Source organism: Oncorhynchus mykiss, chromosome 17 (genome assembly GCF_057628025.1).
Source record: "Oncorhynchus mykiss isolate SJ-2025 chromosome 17, ASM5762802v1, whole genome shotgun sequence".
NCBI lineage: Eukaryota > Metazoa > Chordata > Actinopteri > Salmoniformes > Salmonidae > Oncorhynchus > Oncorhynchus mykiss.
In genome coordinates, this window is record NC_143038.1 from 46,630,001 (window position 1) to 46,652,500 (window position 22,500).

General features: G+C 46.6%; 1 long non-coding RNA gene across 2 annotated transcripts in view; it reads right to left on the reverse strand.

Moving 5' to 3' along the window:
- Positions 1-22,500, reverse strand: part of LOC149976056 (uncharacterized) — a 54,984-nt gene that overhangs the window by 17,921 nt on the left and 14,563 nt on the right. Inside the window, exon 1 of one of the 2 annotated variants that reach the window (XR_016487984.1) lies at positions 20,340-20,432. The exons of the other annotated variant lie outside the window; for it this stretch is intronic. This is a non-coding gene — a long non-coding RNA (uncharacterized LOC149976056). Of the gene's footprint in view, positions 1-20,339; positions 20,433-22,500 lie in introns of those variants that run through there. 2 annotated transcript variants of the gene reach the window in all.

Here is a 22,500-nt window from a genome sequence, read left to right on the forward strand (position 1 = left end):
TGTCAGATACTACTGCTATACAGATATAGGCATACAGAAGGAGGTCAATTCGTACATTTTCAATCCAAATATTTTTTTATAAAGATAAGCATAATATTGTTAGATTAAAAACCTCTTTGGGATAGGCGTACGCTCAGCCTCGACAACATCCGGTGAAATTGCAGAGCGCGAAATTCAAATTATAAAAATTGTAATATTAAACATTCATGAAAATACAAGAGTCATACAACATTTAAAAGCTTAATTTCTTGTTAATCCAGCCGCTTTGTCAGATTTCAAAAAGGCTTTACGGCGAAAGCACACCATGCGATTATCTGAGGACAGCACCCCGCACACAAAAGCATTACATACATTTTCCAACCAAGCAGTGGCGTCACAAAAGTCAGAAATAGCGATAAAATAAATGACTTACCTTTGAAGATCCTCATCTGGTTGCAATCACAAGGGTCCCAGCTACATAACAAATGGTCATTTTGTTCGATAAAGGCCTTCTTTATATCCCCCCAAAAAAAGTCAGTTTACTTGGCGCACTTGACTCAGTAATCCACCGGTTTCCCTCATTCAAAATGCATACAAATGAATCCCGTAAGTTACCAATAAACTTCTTCCAAACAAGTCAAACAACGTTTCTAATCAATAATCGTACCCTAATATGTAAATAAACAATACAATTTAAGACGGAGAATAGTATGTTCATTACAGGAGATAAATAAAGAAGTGCGCACCCTCACCGGAACACGCTACATACACTACAGCCAAAATGGGAGCCACTTACAAAAACTACAAATTCTAGCTAATTTTTCAAAAAACAAGCCTGAAACTCTTTCCAAAGACTGTTGACATCTAGTGGAATCCCTAGGAACTGCAATCTCGGAGGTATTCATTTTATATTCCCATTGACAGCCATTGTAATCATTGGTGAGGTGAAAAAAAAGATTCTGGATGGATTGTCCTCGGGTTTTGCCTGCCATATCAGTTATGTTATACTCATAGACATTATTTTAACAGTTTTGGAAACTGTAGAGTGTTTTCTATCCAATACTACCAATTATATGCATATCCTAGCTTCTGGGCCTGAGTAACAGGCAGTTTACTTTGGGCACCTCATTCATCCAAACTTCCAAATACTGCCCACTATCCCAAAGAAGGTACCCACTAACACCTGACCAACATCTAGGGAAATTGCAACGTGCCAAATTCAAAAACAGAAATACTCATTATAAAAATTCATAAAACATACAAGTGTTATACATCGGTTTAAAGATTAACTTCCTGTTAGTCCAACCACTGTGTCAGATTTCAAAAAGGCTTTACGGCGAAAGCATACCATGCGATTATCTGAGAACAGCGCCCAGCAGACAAATCATTACAAACAGTTACCAGCAAAGTAGGAGTTACAAAAGTCAGAAATAGCGATAAAATTAATCACTTACCTTTGATGATCTTCATATGGTTGCACTTACAAGACTCCCATTTACTCAATAAATGTTTGTTTTATTCAATAAAGTCCCTGTTGATATCCAAAAACCTCAGTTTTGTTTGCGTGTTTTGTTCAGTAATCCACAGGCTCAAACACAGTCACAACAGGTAGACAAAAACTCCAAATAGTATCCGTAAAGTTCGTAGAAACATGTCAAACAATGTTTATAATCAATCCTGAGGTTGTTTTTAGCCTAAATAATCGATCATATTTCAAACCGACAATAACGTCGTCAATATAAAAGGTAAACAAGAAAGGCGCGCTCTCGGTCATGCGCATAAAAAACCTCTGGGACACTGTTTGGTCCACTCATTCAGAGTGGTCTTACTCTCTCATTTTTCATAATACAAGCCTGAAACAATTTCTAAGGACTGTTGACTGTTGATCTAGTGGAAGCCATAGGAAGTGAGTCCTAGGTTAGTGGATACTGTAATGGCATTCAATAGAAAACTACAAACATAAAAAAAATCCCACTTTCTGGATGGATTTTTCTCAGGTTTTCGCATGCCAAATCAGTTCTGTTATACTCACAGACATTATTTTAACAGTTTCGGAAACGTTAGAGTGTTTTCTATCCAAATCTACCAACTATATGCATATCCTAGATTCTGGGCCTGAGTAGCAGGCAGTTTACTTTGGGCACACTTTTCATCCGGAAGTGAAAATATTGCCCCCTACACTACTGAAGTTAAACAGCTTGGAAAATTCCATAAAATTATTAGAATATTCTGAAAGGCTAACTGACATAATTTGAGTCAATTAAAAGTGTATCTGTAAAATTCATCCTATATCAACATAACCTGAAAGGCCACTCAGCAAGGAAGAAGCCACTACTCCAAAATAAAAGCCAGACTACGGTTTGCAACTGCACATTGGGACGAAGATTGTACTTTTTGGAGAAATGTCCTTTGGTCTGAAGAAGCAAAAATAGACCTCTTTGGCCATAATGACCATCGTTATGTTTGGAGGAGAAAGGGGGAGATTACAAGCCAAAGAACAACCATGAAGCACGGGGATGGCAGCATCATGTTGTGGGAGTGCTTTGCTGCAGGAGGGACTGGTGCACTTCACAAAATAGATGGCATCATGAGGAAGTAAAATTATGTGGAGATATTGAAGTAACATCTCAAGACATCAGTCAGGAATTTAAAGCTTGGTCACAAATTGATCTTCAAAAATGGACAATGACCCCAAACATGCTTCCAAAGTTGTGGCAAAATGGCTTAAGGACAACAAAGTCAAGGTATTGGAGTGGCCATCACAAAGCCCTGACTTCAATCCTAGAGAAGATTTGTAGGCAGAACTGAAAAAGATTGTGTGAGCTAGGAGGCCTACAAACCTGACTCAGTTACACCAGCTCTGTCAGGAGAAATGGGCCAAAATTCACCCAACTTATTGTGGGAAGCTTGTGGACGGCTAGTTAAACAATTTAAATTCAATGCTACCAAATACTAATTGAGTGTATGTAAACTTCTGACCCATTGGGAATGTGATGAAAGAAATAAAAGCTGAAATAAATCATTCTCTCGACAATTATTCTGACATTTCACATTCTTAAAATAAAGTGGTGATTCTAACTGACCTAAGACAGGGCATTTTTACTCTGATTAAACGTCAGGAATTGTGAAAAACTGAGTTTGAATGTATTTGGCTAAGGTGTATGTAAACTTCCGACATCAACTGTAGGTTTTTGGTTCTATTAGCTGTGTCCAACATAACATTCAATAATAAACTAATTTAATTTATTCCTGCACCATGCAATCATTTATTTGTTAGAAACATGTGTTTTTTTCTCTATGCTGCCTTCAGCATGATCTATTTCCCTACAGGCGTAATATATGACAGGTAGTTGTTAGTCTGAACACGTCTCTGGAGCATGTATCAATCCTGCTGCAGGACTCATTGCAGCCGGCAGACCAAATGAACAACTCAACTATTTCTCTCTCCTCCTTCCTCTCCCTCTCTCCTCTTCTCTGTCATGATTTGAGGTGTGTCTTTCTAATTGTTTGTCAATGAAGCCGATGATATTACGTATGGAACAATCTACAGAGCTCCCTACAACAAGCAACGCATGACTCTTGAGTCATTAAAGGCACAGTCAACTTAGTGGATGTAACCTTCTGACCCACTTGTGTCATGCACAAAGTAGATGTCCTAACCGACTTGCCAAAACTATACTTTGTTAACAAGAAATTTGTGGAGTGGTTGAAAAACGAGTTTTAATAACTCCAACCTAAGTGTATGTAAACCTCCGACTTCAACTGTATACAGCCTCTGCTAAACAAACTCAAACTCGAGTATGAATAATTTGGGGGGGGCGTGTTTACAACCCTCATGTCAGTCAAACAATGCATTCTGCCAATAATCGTTCACAATCTAGTCCGGTTGCGGACACAACTAGACCTTGTTTCAAATGTTACGTCTATGTGTATTAGGCTGAATTGCTACTGTGTGTGTCTCTGAATGTTAGGCTCTGTCACTGTCTGGTGAAGGAAGGTGACCTGCTGTTAGAGTAGGATACATGGTGGAGCCTGGAGGGCTGTAACTCAATGTCTGTCCTGCCCCTACACCTCCTCCCCTCCCTTCCCTGGCTCTGGAACCAGTGTGGGGAAAACATTTGTATTACCATTACTTTAAATGATAGCTATGTACAATTCTGTTATTCTGGTTGTGTAAATTGCTGTTTTCACATAACTCTATACCTAATCCACCATGGCTGTGCACATCTTGTGTTCTACCCCCACCCTCTGTACTCTGAAACCTGTCTGTTTCAAACAAAGTCTCTCCTCATCCTCTATTCTAAGAACAACCCGTTCTTAGTACTCGCATGGGAACACAGAGGACTGAATATTTGGCCACCTCATCCAGTAGATATCGGTTGGTTTCACACATTGAGACATTTGTGGTGGAACCAACCATGACTAAGCATTTACAGGTCTACTATTTAAGACCTCTCTTTATTTCTGTATGTCAGAGCTTTCGGCCCAACACTCAAGAGGGTAGGGTCGATTATTGAAATAATGAATCAATATCAAATAAAGATTGATTGTTTGAAAAATTATCCAAGTCTCTACCACTTGATTAGAACTTCCACGACATTCTTAGCGACGAGAATGAGATATGTAACTTCACTTACTGACCGCTCCTGAGGACCTGGGTAAACATTTACAGGGGATTACAAATTGGGATCTCAGAGAAGACGCATTCCTGAAGGAGCAGCTGAGACCCGCCTAAGGATTCAAGAGGCAGCAGGGTGGGTGGGTGGATACCATAATCCGAACATAGAAACATTGAGAGAGGTGAGCTTGGATGGTTCTCAACAGTTTAAGCCCCTGTTTTAGGGTACGCCCAGAGCGTGGATCTCCTAGTGGGAAGGCCATGGCTGGGGTGGCTAGCAGGACTGTGCTGAGTTGATAAGAGTGTTTTTAAGTGAGTAAATCCTTAAACATAATTGTTTAACTAGACAGTTGAGGGCTAACCAAAGTCCATGGCCATGGCTGGTTGATCTCAGCAGGACTGGTGAGGTTGTGTAAGAACAAAAGTCCAGTGCGTGAGTTTCTCCTGAGTGGGTTTCTTTACCTGGTGAGTTCATTCCTGTTGTGGTTTTATTGGTGTTTTTAGTTGTGTTTGAAGGGTATGCCCTGGGTTACATTAGTAAGGTGTTATTGTGAATGTTTCCCTTTACCTGGTACATCTCCTGTGGTGGAAATTAGAAAATATGAATTAATACTGGATTTCTGGGAACATGTTACAAACTTAAGTAGAAGACATGGGTACTCAGTAGGCAGTTTTGTGTATTTGGATAGGAATGGAAGACGCTACACTACGGTGATTGCCGTGGGTGACGAGCCTGTGTGGAGACAACATCCTGCATTTGGACCTTTAACCTGTTGAGTGTAGGGGGCAGTATTTTGATGTTTGGATGAAAAACGTACCCAAATTAAACTGCCTATTTCTCAGGCCCAGAAGCTAGAATATGCATATAATTATGATAGAAAACACTCTGAAGTTTCCAAAACTGTCAAGATATTGTCTGTGAGTATAACAGAACTGATATTGCGGGCGAAAACCTGAGGAAAATCCAACTAGGAAGTGCCTCTTATTTTGAAAGCTCACTGTTCCATTGCATGCATTCCCTCCATTTAAAGGGATATCAACCAGATTCCTTTCCCTATGGCTTCCACGTGGTGTGAACAGTCTTTAGACATAGTTTCAGCCTTTTATTCTGAAAAATGAGCGAGAACGATCACATCGCGTCAGTGGATGGCTGGGTGCCAGCAGGGTTTTGTTTGCGCAACAGCTTGGAGCAGACATTTTCTCTCTCTCTCCTATTGAAAAAGTTATGGTCCGGTTGAAATAATATTGATTATTTATTGTAAAAACAACCTGAGGATTGATTATAAAAAAACATTTGACATGTTTCTACGAACTTTACGGATACTATTTTCGTCTGCCCCGTCGTGACCATTTGAGCCTGTGGATTTGTGAACAAAACGCACCAACCAAATGGAGATATTTTGGATATAAAAATAATCTTTATGGAACAAAAGGAACATTTACTGTGTAACTTGGAGTCTCGTGAGTGCAAACATCCGAAGATCATCAAAGATAAGCGATTCATTTTATTGCTTTTCTGACTTTCGTGACCAATCTACTTATGCTGCTAGCTGTTTGTAATGTTTTGTCTGCTGAGAGATACATAAACGCTTGGTTTGCTTTAGCTGTAAAGCTTTTTTGAAATCTGACACGCCAGGTGGATTAACAACAAGCTAAGCTGTGTTTTGCTATATTGCACTTGTGATTTCATGAATTTGGCGCTCTGTAATTCAGTGGATGTTGATGAAAATGATCCCGCTAACGGGATGGGTGCGCCAAGAAGTTAATAAAACAATATTTTAACGGGGACCCAACTACTCCCCTATGGCTCGGTAGAGTCTAGTTAGCAGAAGAAAAAAATATTATAACCCTTTCATGCGTGAGTTCCAAATATCTCTAACGGTCGCCCCCAGCGGGAGTTTTTTATGCACGTGATGTTAGAATGTTCTCTCCATTCCAGAATGTGATTGATACGTAACAGTACATTTTATCAGCGCTGCCCTCAAACTTAAGCACGCAGCAGTTTCTATTTATAGGCTGCTTCAACTTCAATTTCAAATGATTTTCTAACAAGTTTTTATTTTCTAAAACCAGTTTGAATTTAGGTGTGTTCCACCTCCTCATTCATTCACATAAAAAAAGTAATTTGTACTTTTGCGGACAGTTACATTTTTGGGACATTTCTGGCACGGACAAAATTCCCCAAGCACTTCCCAATTGTTTGTGCAGTTCACGTTTGCAGACATTTGCTCATCTCCCGTCAGAACAGGATCTGCACACGTGTTCACATTTTCCATTTTCCATTCCACATTTCTATTGTAGTGTACTGTATGTATGGAGCATTATATATTTGTGTATATTCCTTATAACCGCGGACACGTGAGGTAACGTTACTCATTTTATAACCTTTATGGTGTTATAGTCAATCGTGCTTATGAAGCTACATTCTTCTATTAGCTCTGTAAAACAATGCTAATTGCGTCAGAGAAGAATTATATTGTGTTGTATTTTGAAGCTACTTGGCCTTATGACTGCCACGTGGCACAGCACATCAGTGCTTCAGACTCCCTGGTTCAAATCCAGGCTGCGTTTCTATCAAAGTAAGTGCCTTATTACGTTATAATAGTCTCCATATGCCGTTTCTGCTGTAGCTCACTGTATGTATGGATCATAATATACTCCTTATAACCGCAGACACGTGAGGTAATGTTACACATTTTATTATCTTTATTTAACTAGGCAAGTCAGTTAAGAACAAATTCTTATTTTCAATGTCAGCCTAGCAACAGTGGGTTAACTACCCGGGGCAGAACGACAGATCTGTACCTTGTCAGCTCGGGGGTTTGAACTTGTAACCTTCCGGTTACTAGTCCAACACTAGTCCACAACCAACCACTAGGCTACCCTGCCGCCCTGCGTTTATAACCTTTATGGTGTTGTAGTCAATTGTGCTTACGTAGCTACATTATTCTATTAGCTCTGTAAAACAATGCTAGTTGCGTCAGAGAACTATTAGCTTGTGTTGTATTTTGAAGCTCCCTGGCCTTATGACTCCCAAGTGGCACAGCGGTCTATGGCACTGCATCTTAGTGCTAGAGGTGTCACTACAGACACCCTGGTTCAAATCCAGGCTGTATCACAACTGATTGGGAGTCCCATAGTGCAGCGCACAATTGTCCGAGTTTGGCCGGAGTAGGCCATCATTGTAAATAATAATTTGTTCTTAAATGACTTGCCTGGTTAAATAACTAGAAAATATGACCATGGTTTGTTTATTTGGTCTATTCAGCATAGCTCTGTTCTGCCCTACCTTGCCTCCTTGTGGAGCTCAAAAGTTAGTTTCTTACTGTTATAACTCAAATCTGTGATTTTGTCAATGCAATAAACTATTTTTTATAGCAGTGTTTATGTTACTTCTTTGTAGTATTGTTTTATTGCTATATCCTTATATTGTATTCTAATTAATAATTCCTCTTTATTCTGTACTTTCAGAAATCACAAACATTATTTGCCAATATCATAACTGGAGCTGGACATCTTTGGAGCTGACTGGCTGATCACCACCAGCATCTTTAAAGGGATCTGGCACTTCGTCAGTGGACAAGGGAAATTCAGATTCAGGGTTCTCAATGGCTACAAGGTTGGGGGGCAGCTCCTGACTGTCAGAATCTGATTCCTGACTTTCATACTCAGACTCATTGTCTGATTTTTTTTTTTTAATCTCCAGAATTTCCATCTCCTTTTGAAAGACATTGTTAATGCTACAGCTTAGCTCACTAGCTAAAGACATAAACAACAACACTGAATGGCGCAGAGTGGGAGGTTACGTGGTTGACTGCCGGCACGCGTCACTTGTATCAATAAATCACTATCAGAAAATGTTTTGTGTAGCAATTATTTGTGTATTTACGGTTTTATTCACGTTTTCAATTCTAGGTGAAAAATCATGCATTCCGATTCTTGCACAGATTGTAATGGGCACATATTATGTGTGTAAAATACTTTTTTGAAGGTTGTACTGATTATGATGAGCTAAGCTAATTCCAGCTGTGTAGCCATGTTTGTTGACATACAATGCATTCTGGGTTTCACTCTGTTTGACCAAAGATGTTATAACAAAATGAGGTGAGTAAGAGTACACACATCTTTTGAGGACTTCCGGAAATTAATGGTGGGATGTGAACGACGGTAGATGACACACACCTTCAACATGCATACTATAAACAGACCAAACTCATCTGTCTTCTCTTATTATCTTCGGTTTCTGTGAGGAAAAAATGCATGGCTGTGCGCTGAAACTAATCGTCGGATTACTTTCGATTTCTATAAAGTGTTTTACCTAGTTATTTTGATCAATGGTGAGCTCACACGTGAGTTGATTAATTATACATAATAATTGCTATTAGCTAATTCATATTGTAGTTTATGTCAGACGAGAGTTAGAAAATATGACTGCTTGTGTTGGGTCAGTCTTTCCTCGGTTAGCACTAGGACAAATGTAGCCTACCTTTTTCCGGTTAGGATGATTGTGTTATGCTATATATACTTCTGTGAATATCTGAACATTGCATCCAAAAAATTTTGCATACAAAAATAAACTGCTCACATTCTGGACATAACTTTGTAAGGACTGTGTTTGTGTAAATAGTTTCTGAAAAAAATGTGGCCAGCTCAAACGCTGATTGTTGCGTCATTCGAAACTGGCCGTTCTAAATGAGCATTCTAAATGAGTGTTCTAATCACACGGGTGTGATCGTACGCTTCAGGGACCACTGTGGAACGATCACACCCGTGTGATGGTACTTGTGAAAGGGTTAAAGACGTTTTTTTCTGTTCCGTCTGTATGTGTTCTGTGTTATGTGTTTGTGTGAGCATGAAACAGAAACCATGGGAGCACAAGGGAGCAAAGGAGACGGCCTGCCAAACCCCCTGACGGGACCCAGATAAGTGGGGCAGATAAGTGGGGAAGGGACGTTCTGGACCAGGTGCAATTGTGGCATAGGGAAGGTGGTTTTCCACTGACAGGGACACTGAGTGTGACACTGTTAGAAGAAGTAAGGGGAAGACTAACAGAACATGAGGGAAAGAAAAAAGGAAAAGGGGATAAAATAGACTGGGCTAAATTTAGGAAATGGGAGAGAGAGGCAGAAAGGCGTACAGAAAGACAAGACCCATTTAGGGGTCTGCCGCATCAGAACATGGCAATACAGACTGAGGGGGAAGATAGGAAGGGGAAAGAAGAAACCATGAGGAAGAATAGGAAAGATGATGAGAGAGATTTTCCTCCTCCCTACTCTTCTCCTCCTAACCTCTACCCAGTGTTGCCAGTGGACAATGGGCTGCCCCTCTCTCCTCCTCCGCCTGCCCTGCTGGAGCCCCTGCCACCTACTGCACCAGTGCTTACGCCCCCGCCCTTACCGCAAGCCGCCTCCCTGTTGACAGATGTGGTGGCCAAACCACTCACTGGCCTGGCAGACATGATGGGAGGAACTCCAAAGCTGTCAAGAAATAAAGAAGTTGCTGAGGGAGCCAAAGGAAAGAAAGAGCATTAACCCCTTCCCCCAGATGGGAGGCCCGAGCAGCTCGGCTGTGGAGGACGACAGCGACACATCATCACAGTCGGGGTCAAAGTCATCTCCTCCCCCAGCGAGTAAAACCAGACTACAGAAGAAGTTGACACCAGAGAGGAGAGGCAGGACACACGTTTTGACAGCCTGTCGGGTGGATCCAAAAGACGTGGAAGAAGAAGGAAGAGAAGGTGACGACCCAGAAGCTACAAGCTGCTCATTTGACTTTCTACCAAGGCCAGGCGCCAGCCAAAGGAGGGGCTGGGAAGGGTCGTGGGGGTAAGACTAAGCCGGGAAACTGTTTCACATGTAGGCAACCTGGCCATTTCTCAGCTCAATGTGATCAAGCACTTCAGACTGGAGCTCAGATGGGTGGAAGAGGTCGAGGCAGGAGTGGACCAAGAGTCAGAAGAGCCCCAAGGGGGGCCCCTAGAGGACATGGGCCAGCATTAGCTTCAGGACTGTGGCATCCCACCACCAAACTAGTGGTCAATCTCAGCCTCAACAGCAGTGGCGGCCCCAAGAGGGCCCCCATGGAAGAGGTCGACCTGGGCAATGGCAGTTGGGCCAGCCTACACAGATGACCCTGTATAACCCAGGGCCAGGCCAAGAACAGGAGGGAGAAAATTGACTTGATGATGAGACAGGGACAGACGAAGTTGAGCTAACAGAAATGCCGGAACAATTGTTGATAAAGAGCTATACTCTCCCTAGAATTGAGCCAACAGTGGAGGCTTGCGTCAATGGTGAGGCAGTCATTTTTCTTGTTGATACTGGGGCTGCAATGTCTGTGATCAACTGTAAAGCTATGATGAAACCTCCATGTCTAGTGAAACAGTCAAAACATTAGGGGCTTTGGGTCTCCCTTTCAGGGAACACGTTACCATGCCCTTGCCAGTCTCATTTTCTAAGGAGCAGTGCCAGCATCAATTTCTCTACTCTGACCACTGTCCTGTCAATCTGATGGGCAGAGACCTCACATGCAAATTGGGTGTTAACATAACGTGTGGACCCACTGGGCTCACAGTTATACATGAGGATGAAGAAGGGGAGCAATTGATGCTGATGTCTGAGTTTTGTGACTGATATTATGCATGTGATGTTAACGATGAGGTACCCAATATTGCTCGTGTTTTCTCAATGGCAAAAAGCTTTTGGGGCCACGAGTGCAGTTTCATGTCTGAGACAGGCTTACATTGCACTTCCCATTTCTCACCATTGACAAGGGATTTATGCTATGAGAAGGAATGGTTTTCACAGTGTAGATGAAGAGTCAGTGCAGTGTGAGGGGTTGTACTGTAGCAGTGATTTTTGTTCTTCAGAGGTTCATTTCACCCCTGCACAGAAAAAGCTCTACCTGTTTGAAGACAGTACTCCTTATGTGTCCCTTGCTAAATCAGACAGAGTTGAGCGGGCGGATACTAGGGTATAGATGAAGGGTCTGATGGGAGCTACAGATTGGGAAATGCATCCAGATGTGTCAGCATCTTCACCCAGCACACTAACATTTTGTTACCCGTTCAACTGGGATACTCCAGTTGAACTTGAGCAACCTCCATCCGCCACATACATCATGCTTTTGAGTGAGGACTCACCCTTGTTGAGAGGGGTCCTGACTGCTTATGGCAGTGGACAAGTGTGATTTTGGGAAGTGGGTGGAACCTCTTGTGGTAGCACCTAAAGGAACCCACCGGCCCTCCAAAGCACAGTATCCACTCAATCAAGGGTATTCAATCAAGGGTATTACCCCTGTCCATGCTTAATTGGTAGAGAAGGGAGCCTTAGTCCTGTGTCCAGAGTCACCTTGCAATAACCCTATCTTGCCAGTAAGAAAAGCCTCAGGGGATTGGTGTTTTATTGAGTTTGCCAGTTAATCAGGCTGTCTATGCTTGTGCCCCAGTGGTTCCCAACCCACTGTCAGCAGTTCCAGCCACAGCTAATTGGTTTTCTGTTATGGATCTGGCTAATGCATGTTTTAGCATTCTGGTTGCACCAGAGTTACATTTCTGGTTTTCCTTTTTGTTTCTCGGGTGCCATTGTACGTGGACGGTCGCGCCTATGGGCTTTACTGAATCCCCCGCAATTATTTCAGCTGCATTAGTGAAAAAAAGGTTTCATTCCCCCGGAGGGGAGCAGTCTAATACAGTATGTTGATGACATGTGCTCTGATTGTTCTCTGAGACCTTGGAGACGTGGAAAACTGACACAAGAGCTCTGTTGACTATTCTAGCAAAGAATGGCCACAAAGTATAAAAAATTAAGTTGCAACTTGTCTCCCAAACTGTAAAGTACTTGGGACATGATATCACCCCAAATGACATGCAGCTGGGTCCAGAGAGAGCAATTCTCTGTCCCACCAAACAGCACATGATGCCATTGACTGGTATGGCAGGGTATTGTAGGGCGTGGCTGCCTGACTATGCTGAGGTTGCCCAGCCTCTCTCTGACCTCATCTATGGCCACAAAATGGCTATGAATGACAAGATCAAATGGACCCCTGAAGGGCTGACTGCCCTGATGAAACTGAAACAGCTCATGACTACCTCTCCCTGTTTGGGTCTCCCTGGCCATTCTAAACCTTTCAATCTGTTGTGTGAGAAGAATGGTTTCATATCACCTGTGCTGACACAAGATCATGGGGGGAAGCAGAGACCAGTTGGTTACTATTCTAAGCAATTAGATAGTGTGGCGAGAGGTCTGGTTTGTTGCTTGAGAGCTGTGGCTGCAGCTACTGAAGCTGTACTTGCATGTGCTGACATTGTGGCTATGTGGCAACTAACTGTGCATGTTCCTCACGTTGTTCATGCTCTCATCTCACAGACTAAGATGGCTCATCTGACTCGAGCAAGGCTGCTCCACTATAAGAATGTGTTGCTAACCCTGTCTTATGTAACCCTGGAAAGATGCACTGTGTTGAATTCAGCTACATTGTTGCCAACTGAAGAAGACGGAGAACCCCACGACTGCACAGCTCTAGTTGAGCTTGTCGCAAAACCAAGGTCAGACTTAACTGATGTTCCTTTGTTGAATGCTGAATTGGACATTTTTGTAGATGGCTTGGCTTGGAGATCTGAGAAAGGAGAACTATTGGTTGTGTATGCAGTAACTACAGCTGCAACCACTCTTGAGAGTGCTACATTTCCACCACATCTCTCAGCGCAGGTTGTAGAACTTCTTGTACTCACAAAAGCTTGCATACCGGTGAAAGTCAGTTACTATCTACACTGATAGCCAGTATACATTTGGGGAAGTACATGATTTTGAATAGTGTGGGTTCCTCACATCCTCTGGGGAAACTATTTCTCCCTCAAAATAACTTTTTGAAAGCTATTATTCTCCCTTCTGCAATAGCTGTATGTCAATGTTTGGCTCATACTAATCATTTTGATCCTGTCTTCAAGGGCAACTCAATGGCTTATTTGGCAGCCAAAGCAGCAGCTGTGTCACTCGATTTGCCTGTGTTGCAGATGATTGCGGTTCCTGTTCAGAATCTCTTCTCTCCTACTGACATCTTTGACTTGCAATCCTCTGTCCTGTCGAGTTGAGGAAGTAGAAGAGGTTGTGTACATATGACAGGTTGCAGAAACTGAGGTTGGGTCCGGCTGGGCTCCCAACCCTACCATGTTCGTGTTTTTCCTACCTGGCAAAGTTGGCACATGGCCAGGACCATGTGTCAAAGGGGGGAGGGGTAGATTTTGTAAATCATTTTTGGTTTGCACCTGGATTTTCTGTGTTTGATGAACAATATTGTGCAAAATGTGTGATTTGTAGGAATAACAATGCAGGAAGGGGGATTCCCATGCCTGTGTCTGCCCAACCCCAGAAGGACAATTTGAACATGTGATGATGGATTTCATTGAGTTGACACCATGCCAGGGGTACAAATACTGCCTGGTCAGACCCTAAAAATGTACATGGTGAAACTCATGGCAGAGACTGGCCTCCCCTGGGTCACAGTAATGCCCCTGACACTGATGTTTATGAGGGCAAGCCCACAGGATGATTGGGTTGGCACCTCATATGATACTGACTAGCAGACCTATGAGAATGCTAAACACCCCTTTCCCACTGAACAAGCTGACCCTGTTGGTCTGCGATGATGTTATGTAAGTTACTGTCCTGCTCTAAACAACGTTCTGAAGGCTATTTTTCCCAGGGTGAAAGCATCGTTGCCTCAGCCATTAGTGGGGATCCTGTGCCAGCTACAGCCAGGTGATTGGGTGGTAGTCAAGGATCTGAGGAGGTGGACTGGACCATTCCAGGTATTGCTGACCACTCCAACCACTGTTCGTGTGTCTGAGAGATCTACGTGGATCCACGCCAGCCACTGACGGAAAGTGCCACACGATCCAGCTGAGGATGTACCAGAGGAGGAGCCACCACCAGGTGCAGTCTAGATGGTCATGGGAGGACCAGGACCAGACTCTACGCATCATGTTTGTTGCTTTCGTGTTCATCCTCCTCATTAAAGCTGGAGTATGGGTGCTTGGAACAGGCAAACAACAGAGAGCAGAAAAGCTGAACTCAACCAACTTGACCAACTTGACCGCAGTCCCATGGAGGACTAAAATATCAGCCACTATCGCCCTCCCTGGGGTGAAGCCACAGGAAATGCGCTTTCTGCATCATCGCCATGTTTGGGAGGACACTGGGTTATTTCACCTGAATCACACTGCTCTAGCTGTTAACCTGCCAGACTGGTATGTGTGTGTGTTACGGTGCGTGAATGAGGACCCAAAAGCGAATTAACTTAAACAGAGCTTCTTTAATTACCAAACATAGGTAGGCTCAGACGGACCGGCAGATTCCGACAGGACAAGACAAGGTTACAGCAAACATGACGACAGTCTGGTTCAGGCATGAAACACAACAAACAAGAATCCGACAAGGACAGGAGCAGAAACAGAGAGAGATATAGGGACCTAATCAGAGGGAAAAAGGGAACAGGTGGGAAAAGGGGTGACGAGGTGGTTAGGAGGAGACAAGGCACAGCTGGGGGAAAGAGGGGGAGAAAAGGTAACCTAACAACGACCAGCAGAGGGAGACAGGGTGAAGGGAAAGGACAGAGACAAGACACAACATGACAGTACATGACAGTACCCCCCCACTCACAGAGCGCCTCCTGGCGCACTCGAGGAGGAAACCTGGCGGCAACGGAGGAAATCCTCGATCAGCGCACGGTCCAGCACGTCCAGCACGTCCCGAGAGGGAACCCAACTCCTCTCCTCAGGACCGTACCCCTCCCAATCTACGAGGTACTGGTGACCACGGGCCCGAGGACGCATGTCCAAAATTCTACGGACCCTGTAGATGGGTGCGCCCTCGACAAGGATGGGGGGGGGGGGGGAAGACGAGCGGGGGCGCGAAGGACGGGCTTGATGCAGGAGACATGGAAGACCGGGTGGACGCGACGAAGGTATCGCGGAAGAAGAAGTCGAACTGCGACAGGATTAATGACCCGAGAAATACGGAACGGACCAATGAACCGGGTCAACTTGCGAGAAGCCGTCTTAAGGGGAAGGTTCTGAGTGGAGAGCCAAACTCTCTGACCGCGACAATATCTAGGACTCTTAGTTCTACGCTTATTAGCAGCCCTCACAGTCTGCGTCCTATAACGGCAAAGTGCAGACCTGACCCTCTTCCAGGTGCGCTCGCAACGTTGGACAAAAGCCTGAGCGGAGGGGACGCTGGACTCGGCGAACTGAGATGAGAACAGCGGAGGCTGGTACCCGAGGCTACTCTGAAAAGGAGATAGCCCGGTCGCAGACGAAGGAAGCGAGTTGTGGGCGTATTCTGCCCAGGGGAGCTGTTCTGACCAAGACGCAGGGTTGCGAAAAGAAAGACTGCGTAAGATGCGACCAATAGTCTGATTGGCCCGTTCTGCTTGACCGTTAGACTGGGGGTGAAAGCCGGAAGAGAGACTGACGGAAGCCCCAATCAAACGGCAAAACTCCCTCCAAAATTGAGACGTGAATTGCGGACCTCTGTCCGAAACGACGTCTGACGGAAGGCCATGAATTCTGAAAACATTCTCGATGATGATTTGTGCCGTCTCTTTAGCAGAAGGAAGCTTAGCAAGGGGAATGAAATGAGCCGCCTTAGAGAACCTATCGACAACCGTAAGAATAACAGTCTTCCCCGCTGACGAAGGCAGTCCGGTGACAAAATCTAAGGCGATGTGAGACCACGGTCGAGAGGGAATAGGAAGCGGCCTGAGACGGCCGGCAGGAGGAGAGTTACCGGACTTAGTCTGCGCGCAGACCGAACAAGCAGCCACGAAACGACGCGTGTCATGCTCCCGGGTGGGCCACCAAAAACGCTGGCGAATGGAAGCAAGCGTACCCCGAACGCCAGGGTGGCCGGCTAACTTGGCAGAGTGAGCCCACTGAAGAACGGCCAGACGAGTAGGAACGGGAACGAAAAGAAGGTTCCTAGGACAAGCGCGCGGCGACGGAGTGTGAGTGAGCGCTTGCTTTACCTGCCTCTCAATTCCCCAGACAGTCAACCCGACAACACGCCCCTCAGGGAGAATCCCCTCGGGGTCAGTGGAGGCTACTGAAGAACTGAAGAGACGAGACAAAGCATCAGGCTTGGTGTTCTTAGAGCCCGGACGATAAGAAATCACGAACTCGAAACGAGCGAAAAACAGCGCCCAACGCGCCTGACGCGCATTAAGTCGTTTGGCAGAACGGATGTACTCAAGGTTCCTATGGTCAGTCCAAACGACAAAAGGAACGGTCGCCCCCTCCAACCACTGTCGCCATTCGCCTAGGGCTAACCGGATGGCGAGCAGTTCGCGGTTACCCACATCATAGTTACGTTCCGACGGCGACAGGCGATGAGAAAAATACGCGCATGGGTGGACCTTGTCGTCAGAGAGGGAGCGCTGAGAAAGAATGGCTCCCACGCCCACCTCTGACGCGTCAACCTCGACAACGAACTGTCTAGAGACGTCAGGTGTAACAAGGATAGGAGCGGATGTAAAACGATTCTTGAGGAGATCAAAAGCTCCCTGGGCGGAAACGGACCACTTAAAGCACGTCTTGACAGAAGTAAGGGCTGTGAGAGGAGCTGCCACCTGACCGAAATTACGGATGAAACGACGATAGAAGTTCGCGAAGCCGAGAAAGCGCTGCAGCTCGACGCGTGACTTAGGGACGGGCCAATCAATGACAGCTTGGACCTTAGCGGGATCCATCTTAATGCCTTCAGCGGAAATAACAGAACCGAGAAATGTGACGGAGGAGGCATGAAAAGTGCACTTCTCAGCCTTCACAAAAAGACAATTCTCTAAAAGGCGCTGGAGGACACGTCGAACGTGCTGAACATGAATCTGGAGTGACGGTGAAAAAATCAGGATATCGTCAAGGTAAACGAAAACAAAGATGTTCAGCATGTCTCTCAGGACATCATTGACTAATGCCTGAAAGACAGCTGGAGCGTTAGCGAGGCCGAAAGGAAGAACCCGGTATTCAAAGTGCCCTAACGGAGTGTTAAACGCCGTCTTCCACTCGTCCCCCTCCCTGATGCGCACGAGATGGTAAGCGTTACGAAGGTCCAACTTAGTGAAAAACCTGGCTCCCTGCAGGATCTCGAAGGCTGAAGACATAAGAGGAAGCGGATAACGATTCTTCACTGTTATGTCATTCAGCCCTCGATAATCTATGCAGGGGCGCAGAGACCCGTCCTTCTTCTTGACAAAAAAAAACCCCGCTCCGGCGGGAGAGGAGGAGGGGACTATGGTACCGGCGTCAAGAGCTACAGACAAATAATCTTCGAGAGCCTTACGTTCGGGAGCCGACAGAGAGTATAGTCTACCCCGGGGGGGGGTGGTTCCCGGAAGGAGATCAATACTACAATCATACGACCGGTGTGGAGGAAGAGAGGTGGCCCTGGACCGACTGAACACCGTGCGCAGATCGTGATATTCCTCCGGCACCCCTGTCAAATCACCAGGCTCCTCCTGTGAAGAAGAGACAGAGGAAACAGGAGGGATAGCAGACATTAAACATTTCACATGACAAGAGACGTTCCAGGAGAGGATAGAATTACTAGACCAATTAATGGAAGGATTATGACAAACTAGCCAGGGATGGCCCAAAACAACAGGTGTAAAAGGTGAACGAAAAATTAAAAAAGAAATGGTTTCACTATGATTACCAGAAACAGTGAGGGTTAAAGGTAGCGTCTCACGCTGAATCCTGGGGAGAGGACTACCATCCAGGGCGAACAAGGCCGTGGGCTCCTTTAACTGTCTGAGAGGAATGTCATGTTCCCGAGCCCAGGTCTCGTCCATAAAACAGCCCTCCGCCCCAGAGTCTATCAAGGCACTGCAGGAAGCTGACGAACCGGTCCAGCGTAGATGGACCGACAAGGTAGTGCAGGATCTTGAAGGAGAGACAGGAGTAGTAGCGCTCACCAGTAGCCCTCCGCTTACTGATGAGCTCTGGCCTTTTACTGGACATGAAGTGACAAAATGACCAGCGGAACCGCAATAGAGACAGAGGCGGTTGGTGATTCTCCGTTCCCTCTCCTTAGTCGAGATGCGGATACCTCCCAGCTGCATGGGCTCAGCACCCGAGCCGGCAGAGGAAGATGGTAGTGATGCGGAGAGGGGGGCAACGGAGAACGCGAGCTCCTTTCCACGAGCTCGGTGACGAAGATCAACCCGTCGCTCAATGCGAATAGCGAGTTCAATCAAGGAATCCACGCTGGAAGGAACCTCCCGGGAGAGAATCTCATCCTTTACCTCTGCGCGGAGACCCTCCAAAAAACGAGCGAGCAAAGCCGGCTCGTTCCAGCCACTGGAGGCAGCAAGAGTGCGAAACTCAATAGAGTAGTCTGTTATGGATCGATTACCTTGACATAGGGAAGACAGGGCCCTGGAAGCCTCCTCCCCAAAAACAGATCGATCAAAAACCCGTATCATCTCCTCCTTAAAGTCCTGATACTGGTTAGTACACTCAGCCCTTGCCTCCCAGATTGTCGTGCCCCACTCACGAGCCCGTCCAATAAGGAGAGATATGACGTAGGCGACACGAGCAGTGCTCCTGGAGAAAGTGTAGGGCTGGAGAGAAAACACAATATCACACTGGGTGAGGAACGAGCGGCATTCAGTGGGCTCCCCAGAGTAACACGGCGGGTTATTGATTCTGGGCTCCGGAGATTCGAAAGCCCTGGAAGTGGCCGGTGGATCGAGGCGGAGATGGTGAACCTGTTCTGTGAGGTTGGAGACTTGGGTGGCCAGGGTCTCAACGGCATGTCGAGCAGCAGACAATTCCTGCTCGTGTCTGCCTAGCATCGCTCCCTGGATCCCGACGGCTGAGTGGAGAGGATCCGAAGTCGCTGGGTCCATTCTTGGTCGGATTCTTCTGTTACGGTGCGTGAATGAGGACCCAAAAGCGAATTAACTTAAACAGAGCTTCTTTAATTACCAAACATAGGTAGGCTCAGACGGACCGGCAGATTCCGACAGGACAAGACAAGGTTACAGCAAACATGACGACAGTCTGGTTCAGGCATGAAACACAACAAACAAGAATCCGACAAGGACAGGAGCAGAAACAGAGAGAGATATAGGGACCTAATCAGAGGGAAAAAGGGAACAGGTGGGAAAAGGGGTGACGAGGTGGTTAGGAGGAGACAAGGCACAGCTGGGGGAAAGAGGGGGAGAAAAGGTAACCTAACAACGACCAGCAGAGGGAGACAGGGTGAAGGGAAAGGACAGAGACAAGACACAACATGACAGTACATGACAGTGTGGGCATGTCCCCTTAGCTACCCGAGTAGGAGTTCCATTTAGGGGAGTAGAAGTACATGAGCCAACACTCAAGAGTGTGGGGTCGACCAGCCTCATTATTGCAGAGCTCTCAACAAATCACTTACGGGTGGTTCGTCGACCAGCTTCATTATTGCAATAATTTATTGATATCAAATAAAGATGGATTGTTTGAAGAATTTTTCAAGTCTCTCTCACTTGTTTAGAACTTCCAGGACAACAGGTCTTACCACAGAGGAGGGTCTCTCAATCTGCCAAAAGGCATAACCTGAACACACACCCGCACACACCCACACACACCCACCCGCACATGACCCGCACACACACACACACCCCTGGGGTGGGTAGATGAGAGCTGAGTGGACCAGGTCAGATCAGATTGTGTCTATTCCCTCTTCCCCCCCACCCCTCAGCATACCTATTTTCCACTGTTCCTCTTTGATGACACGAAAATCCCCACTGGTGCTCCATCTGACCCCCTCCCTCAGGGCTTCGTCAGAGTGACTGGCAGCTGTCAATCAAAGTCAAGCCCACAGCATTACGAGGGATGTAACGGCCGTTGGTGGTGGAAGAAGGTGAGGACCAATGTGCAGCGTGGTAAGTGTCCATCTTTTTAATAAAGTAAATGAACACTGAACAAAAACAACAAAGTGAACCGAAACAGTTCAGAACGTGACAGTACCCCTCCCCCCCAAAGGTGCAGACTCCGGCCGCAAAACCCGAACCTATAGGGGAGGGTCTGGGTGGGCGTCTGTCCGGGGTGGCGGCTCTGGCGCGGGACGTGTACCCCACTCCACCATAGCCTGTACCCGCCTCATAACCCGCCTCCGTGGCCTTTTTAGAGTGGCGACCCTCGCCGCCGACCTCGGACTGGGGCCCTAGCAGCGGGCCCCGAATGGACGGAAGATTCCGGCAGCGCCGGAGTGAGGGGTGGCTCTGGCAGCTCCTGACTGACGGGCGGCTCTGGCAGCTCCTGACTGACGGTGGCTCTGGCAGCTCCTGACTGACGGGCGGCTCTGGCAGCTCCTGACTGACGGGCGGCTCTGGCAGCTCAGGACAGATGGGCGACTCTGGCAGCTCAGGACAGACGGGCGACTCTGGCAGCTCAGGACAGACGGGCGACTCTGGCAGCTCAGGACAGACGGGCGACTCTGGGGTGGCGGCTCTGGCACAGGACGTGGACCCCACTCCACCATAGTCTGTACCCGCCTCTTTACCCGCCTCCATGGCCTCTTTAGAGTGGCGACCATCGCCGCCGACCTCGGACTGGGGCTGGACAGGAGGGAGACTCTGGCAACGCTGGACAGGAGGGAGCACCTGGAAGAAGGAGACGGAGAGACAGCCTGATGCGTGGGGCTGCCACCGGAGGCCTGGTGCGTGAAGGAGGCACCGGATAGACCGGACCATGGAGGCGCACTGGAGGTCTCGACCACCGAGCCTGCACAACCTTTCCTGGCTGGATACCTCCCGTAGCCCGGCCAGTGCGGCTAGGTGGACCGCACTGGGCTGTGCTGGCGAACCGGGGACACCGTGCGTAGGGCTGGTGCCATATACCCTGGGCCGAGGACACGCACTGGAGACCAGATGCGCTGAGCCGGCTTCATGGCACCTGGCTCGATGCCCACTCTAGCCCAGCCGATACGAGATGCTGCGATGTAACACACCGGGCTATGCCTGCGCACCGGGGACACCGTGCGCCTCACTGCATAACACGGTGCCTGCCCGGTCCACCTCTCTCCACGGTAAGCACGGAGGGTTGGCTCAGGTCTTCTACCTGACTTAGCCATACTCCCCGTGTGCCCCCACCCAATACATTTTTGGGGCTGCCTCTCATAACTGTTGCGCTGCCGTGTTCGTGTCACCAACTCCATTCTCCCGTAACCCTCCTCGCACTGCTCCAGAGAATCCCAGGTGTGCTCCGGCACTCTCCCTGGGTCGACCGACCACCATTCTATTTCGTCCCAAGCTGTCACATAGTCCAGATCTCGCTGCTGCCCGATACCACACTGCTTGGTCCTTGGTTGGTGGGTGATTCTGTAACGGCCGTTGGTGGTGGAAGAAGGTGAGGACCAATGCGCAGCGTGGTAAGTGTCCATCTTTTTAATAAAGTAAATGAACACTGAACAAAAACAACAAAGTGAACGAACGAAACCGAAGCAGTTCTGTCCGGTGCAGATACAAACACTCAACAGAAAACAATCACCCACAACTCAAGGGTGAAAACAGGCTGCCTAAGTATGGTTCTCAATCAGGGACAACGATCGACAGCTTCCTCTGATTGAGAACCATACCAGGCCAAACACAGAAATACCAAACATAGAAAAAGAACGTAGACCGCCCACCCAACTCACGCCCTGACCATACTAAAACAAAGACATAAAAGAACAAAGGTCAGAAAGTGAAAAGGGAAGAGTTGATGGACACCCTGAACCCCTCTCCTGGTGTTTCCCTGTCAGAACTGTTGTCATTGTCTCATTGTTCTTCTCTTGTTTATTTTAGGTGACCATTCATTCTACTGTGTGGCTCTGGTACATTTAAAAACATTATCATGTTAGGGTAATAAGGCAATCTACAGCATA